The following is a 6,134-nucleotide window of genomic DNA, read 5'->3' as shown; positions in this document are numbered from 1 at the left end:
AAATGGTTGCACATAGATTTATGTACTCTGAGATTTTATTAGCTTGTCTACAAAGGCACTTATCACAGGAGAAAAGGTAACTTTTAAAGCAGTTTTTCTTTCCAAGAAGTGAGATTCCTCTGACGAATCCTCCAGCTGCTGGTGATGCTTCACACTCAAGTTCCAGTTTCCTTCATTAGCCAAGCAGCCACGTGAGTACTCCAGATGATTCATGACTGCACTGAGCTTTATGTAAATTTAAAATATCTTTTATTATGTTCTTGGTCAGTAGGACCGAATCCTACTTGCCTTGTAGAAGTAAATGTATTGATTTTTACACAAAAAAGTGGACGTTTGGGTTGGGTAACAGCACTGCTGTTACTCCACTGATACGCTGTGTCCATTCTTGCCATAACGTCCTGCGTTAAGGGCTTCTCTGTGTGTCAGATGCAAAGTTTTCAGGTGGGATTACTTCCAGTAAACAGGATATGCTGGTTCTGGAGGGAGGTTTTTGGCCCTCTGTTCTGACAGCATATGGAGGCCAATGACCTAGAAATGTACAAAATGCCATGCAAAGCAATAACGTGTATTCTGAACTTCAAGCTGAGCACAATAAGCAAAAACTGATAGAAAAAGTGGAGTCTGTAGACCAGAAAATACAATAGTCATTGACTTGAGGGAGAACAGATCACTACTACAGTTACGATGCCCAACTCGCTGCTGCTGGGTAAATGTTTCTTTGTCCCTTCACAACTGTCATCTTTGTGCTCTGATCCCAGTACCGTGAACAAGTTCAATTTAAGCTGTTTTACCATTATATAGCTGTTTATGCTTTCATAGCAGATGCAGGCTCAGAAGATGACTGCCTGGGTTTCCTGGGGTTCACAGCTCACTGATTTTAAGGAACCAAACGTTTGTGCCCTCTGGGGTGCCTGAGAGCAGGCAGGCAGCGGGGATGTGTCCTGGTTTCCCTTCTCACTCTACCTGTTCCAGTAGGTTCATCAAGAGGGGCTCTTCCTTTTGCAACATGCTTTTGGCTCTCTCGGGAGCTGGCTGACCACCATCACCTTCCCCGCACTCCAGAGGCTTAGACCAGTACACAGGTACCCCAGGACAAAACAGGCATCAGGACAGGGTGAAGGCTGTTCACTTCTCCACTGCTTTGACAAAGGTTTGCAGGATGCAGCCATTGGGTGAAAACTGGAAGTCCTGTAAGGAAAATGAAGTGGAGCTGGGTTGTCCTGTTGAGAAGCTGTAAAACCCAAAGCTCTGATGCACGTGCAGCACGATCATTCATCATCTGTTAAGTCAGTAATTTGCAAGGAGGCCAAGACATGTTGCTTGTCTGTCTTGGCTCCAGCTTTTGTGCTCTGTCAGCAAGAAGCTGCGTCTCATCAGTAATGCAGGAAAAGAAAGGTTAGCCTCCTCTTCTGAGCAAGTCGCTGATACTTGTTTTAGGTGAGATGAAACTTCATCATGTTTTTCTATCCTCAAATGATGCTCTGCCAAGCTCTGAATTTCACCAACGCTGCCACAATGGCAATGCTTAAACTGGCTAAAAATGGAAGAGATGAAATACATACTGAAAAGACCTCCTAGGAGAAGCCTACTTCCACTTGCAGTCGCTGAGGGAAAGTGGGAGAGACCGAGTCTCTCTGGCAGGGCTGGTTACAAGGACTGCCAAGAATACAGTTGTGTTGTACCTCAGCAGGATCGTGATAGCTGCTCGAGCAGGAAAATACAGGGCTATTGGCTCTTCACAGTTTGTAAACCGGTTTTTGTCTTTCCCTTTAAGCTCTGCCAAAGTGTGCTCCCTCTGAGAGGCTGTTCAGCTTTGCTGAGGCTGTTGAATTTTACAATAGATAAATCTGTTTCTGCCAGGAAACACAGAAAGGCTGGAATGTGTCTTTATGAGAAAACATTTCCCCACTTTAATCAAAGTGCTACTGCTTAATATCAGCAATTCTTCACTGGATTGCTCAAGTTGCCTTAAATATAACAGTGTTTGACTACCTAGGGCAAAACCCACTTGTATATACCTTTTTTTTTCTCCCCTACTCTGCTGACATGGATGGTTAATATATGTAAATTGATGCACCAGACTATACAAAGGCTGTTGTGATCAAGGTCAAACTAGGAATTTTCTTCTTTACAGAAACCTTTTCTGTGTGGTGTTATTGCATAGAAGCTTGTTACAGTCCAGGAGTGAATTGCTATTTTAACTCTGTGTTCACAAACTTCCTACTGACTCCAGCCATCAGCTGTCACTTTTGGGGTGTATCTCAATGCAATACACTGGACTTTAATTGCAAATTTAGTCTACCTAGACAGGGCTTAACCATTCAGCTTTGGCTCCCCAGTGTTACTGCAGTACAGGCAAGAACAGAGAGTCTGAATCTAAAACCACTTGTGGGTCTCTTAAACTTCTGGCCCACACCAAGGTGCATCTCTAAGCTGGTCATAGAACTTGGTACAGAGTACAAAGCATATCAAAGGAGTGGAATAAATACTTCTTGTGTAGCCTAGGCTGCTAGTGATATCCAAGCTCATCAAATCTCTGCAGAATAGTCTTACCTGTCTCCACGTCTGTTAAATGCCTGTCCTCTCTGTGATGGTTCTATGAAGAGTTTTTTTCCATCTGTAAAGGCCATGAAAAGCCTGGGCTCTGCCAGCGGTGCAGCCCAGAGGCTCACCTGCCTTTCTCTGTTCACAACCCATCTCCTTCCAGAACCCGTGAGGTGTCGGAGGTGAAATGGCTCAGCCGTGCTTGGCCTCCACGGCCAGTGGAACAGGAGGTGTGACAAGAAAACTGAAGCTGATGTGTTCGAATGAATTATGTCTGAATATCAGTGCCAGTGGGAAACACTCGTGCTGTGAGTAGTTGCTGCATGGCACCAGCTCAGGACCAATAAATCTTCCTTGGGCTGTTGTCCATTTGCTTGTGTAGTCTCAACACGAGCTAGGCTCTGCAGGGTGCCTTCCTTGGGCTGAAACTCCTCCGGATCAGTCCCAGTGCAAACCCTCTCTTGCACTGGTTGTGATGAAGGACTGGGGCACTGTACCAGCTCACGCAGAAGATGCTACTTTCGGAGCTTGTGGTCAGAGGGACGGTGCTGGTGAAAAGCCTCACTTCTCCTTCCTTCCTCTAGAGGGGATTGTGTTGCTGTGCATGGCTGTTGAGGGAGCCTAGCTTAAATGAGGTTTGAATAGCTGGATGCAGGGTTAGAAATGTGTTCCTGCTCGTGTATCTGCTTATCCGCAGCCCCATCCTGTCCTCTGCCTTTGACTTTCACGCTGCGTTAAGCCTACGCGATGCAAATTCCTCTCCCCCAACCACACACACACTCCTTTGATTTTACTTGCTACCTGAGGATTTTGGCTCTCCCTTCTCTCAGGCTCAGTGCACCAGGCTGGATGGAGGCAGTTTAAAGCTCAGGCTGTAACAAATAACCAGGTTCCAGGCTGTTACGTTAACCCCTGTTATCCCAGCCCTTTGCTTTTGAACCAGTGTAACAGCCCTTTCTTTACAATGAGGAAGCAGCAGACTCGTGGTACAGAGCTCGGACAGGGCTGTCCTCTCCATCACTCCCGATACAGGTGCGACACAGCAATAGGGAACAGTTCTCTTTGATGGATCGTGATAGGATTACACTTACCCTGCCAGGAGCCGTTCCTTTGGCTGTGTTCAGTGAAGGCTAATTGTCACGTAATTAACACATTCCCATTACAGCATGAGACTGGAGACTTTCCCAGCTCTGCAGCTTGAGGGTTTCTTCTCTGGGAGAAATGTGGGTCCAGGATCAGCCAGTGGCATGTACTGTGCAATGTCGGACATGGCCCTGGCCCAGGTTAGGGTTTCCAGACCATGCTGGAGGTCTCCATCCAGGAGGACCATCCAGACCTCCCAGTCTGCTCCCCCCTGGGAGGCTTTTGTGGAGCTGGAGCAGCAGAGGTGCATCTCGCAGACCCCAGTCTCTGAGTCCCCATCAAAGTGGTCTGCAATTCCTGACTTTCATCTTAAAAAAAACATGTTGAAGAGCCTTGCCTTTAGGTGAACAGAGGGAATTAAACTCATCTGGCCTGCTTCGAAGTCTCACACCCAAGCACTGGTATGGGAGGCTGAAAGTTAAGGACTATTGAAAGTTTTTAATGTTTCTTTTAATAGCTGTTGAGGAATGGGGAAATGAATATGATGCAGGTTCCATGTCTTGTGGCATAAGTGTTTCTTTTGTTGTTGTTGTTCTTTGTTCTTTGTTTTTTTTTTTCCAGTGAAAACTTTTATTAGTTCATTATGAAGGTAAGTATTTGGTGGTGTTTTCATTAAAGCTGCAGGTCCTGAAGCAATGCAGTTGCAGGAGAATTTCATTTTTCAGGGTGGTTGTTTTTTTTTTTTTGCAAGCTAAAGTTCTATTCTTTGTAGTTTTGGAGAACTGTGACTGAGCTGTAATTGTTTAAAATTTTAAGGGAAACAAAGATCCCCATATTTGCTGTTTTGAAGCCAGCCAGATCATTTTGACTTACATTTGATTGCTTGGGGTTAGCAGTCCTTCTTTTCTGTGGAAAGCAGCAATATATATTGCTCTAACATCCAAATTTATTTTCTGGAACAAAACGAAGGTCACTCAATGACATGAGAGCTCCAGCTTAGATTTATAACTGGCTAATGAGAAATTGCTGAATAATGTGCTCATTTTCCGCCAGTAGAAGGTAATAAATCTTCCCAAACTTCTCGAGCTCTACGAATGCTGCTGTCCAGTCTCATTATCAGCTTCCAACACAAACGAAGGAGTTTCCATGGTGCAACACACTTCCCTGGTGCACAGCAATCTCAAGGCTGGCTTTAATGGCTACGAGACCATTCCCCTGGGTGCTGTTGGATGAGAGATCTCCATGCAAGATGCTCCCAGTATTGCTGATCTGCTATTTTAACTGGTTTTCTATTGAGATGTTTGCTCTGAGGTGGCCTCCAGAATTTGTTGTGGCACTGACATCAATGAGTTAAGCAGCAAATTAGCCCCAGGGGTGGATTGTGAGCTTTACAGCCAAATATAAACTTCTTTTCTGAGCAGCAGGGAGAGCCTGGCTCCCAAACAATGCTGTGCTCTCTGCCCAGCTGGCGGGGCTCCAGCCCAGGTGAACACACCTTGCTGGGGACAAGGAGTTACCCCTGGGAAATGGTCTCTGGCAAGAACAGCTGGCTGTCAGCTGGTGTGGGGCGGTCTTTCTCACTCAGAGGAAAATCAGGGATTTTATGGTGTTGATGTTGGCTGTTGGAACTTTTTTTTTCCTTCTCCTAAGCTGAATCAAAATCAGTGTGTGGGGCGAGAAGCGATGGCTGATTGCCAGCTGCAGGCTGCTGGCATTGTATGTGCCAGCTCGGAGCAGGAAAAATCTGAATCTCAGTCTGCTGCCAGGCTCTCCTGCCCTGCATGGGAGATTTCTACAACTCTCTGCTTGCCTGCTTGAAACGCAGAGCATGGGCTGCTATGGGGAGGACAAAATTTAGGCAAAGAACTAAGGCAAACATTGCAGTCGTTGACAAGGATCACTGTGACAGCTCGGGGTGTCCTCTGTGCTCACTCCTGACTCGTTGCTGCAGAAAAGGAATGATTTACAAATAGGTTTTTTTGTCTTTCAACAACTTGTGCATTTAGAATTTAAAAAACAAACTCCTCTAATTCCCTCCTGTCTTTTCCTCAGCCCTGCTTGGGAAAAAGAAAAAAAAATAAAAATAAAAAAATTGGGTGCTAAACCTTCTCCTTGATGTTGTAACAATGTTGGGAGCTGAAAACCAAGAGAACTGGCTGTACCCAGAGGTGCCTCTATCTTTTCTGAATACTTAATGAGTCAAACAACTCACTAATCTATTGAAATAGAAAAATCCAGACACTACAGTTCCTCTGGAGAGGAAACCTAGATGAAGTGACTGCAATGCTGTATGCATATTCATTGTAGCCTTGGACTCCAAAGCCACACTATGAATAGCACGTTTCATCTGTAGATCTAGCTGATAACTAATTAAATCTAATTAATCCCTGCATGTATGGGGAGTGCGGAAGACATATCTAGGGATATGTCAGCCCTGAAATGCTGTCACCTCCAGGATGGACGTAACAGCAGCTTGCTCGGTGTCTATTCCCTTCAGTGATGCAAAA

This window comes from Ciconia boyciana, chromosome 14, assembly GCF_034638445.1.
Source record: "Ciconia boyciana chromosome 14, ASM3463844v1, whole genome shotgun sequence".
NCBI classification, from domain to species: Eukaryota; Metazoa; Chordata; class Aves; order Ciconiiformes; family Ciconiidae; genus Ciconia; species Ciconia boyciana.
This window is presented reverse-complemented; position numbering follows the sequence as displayed.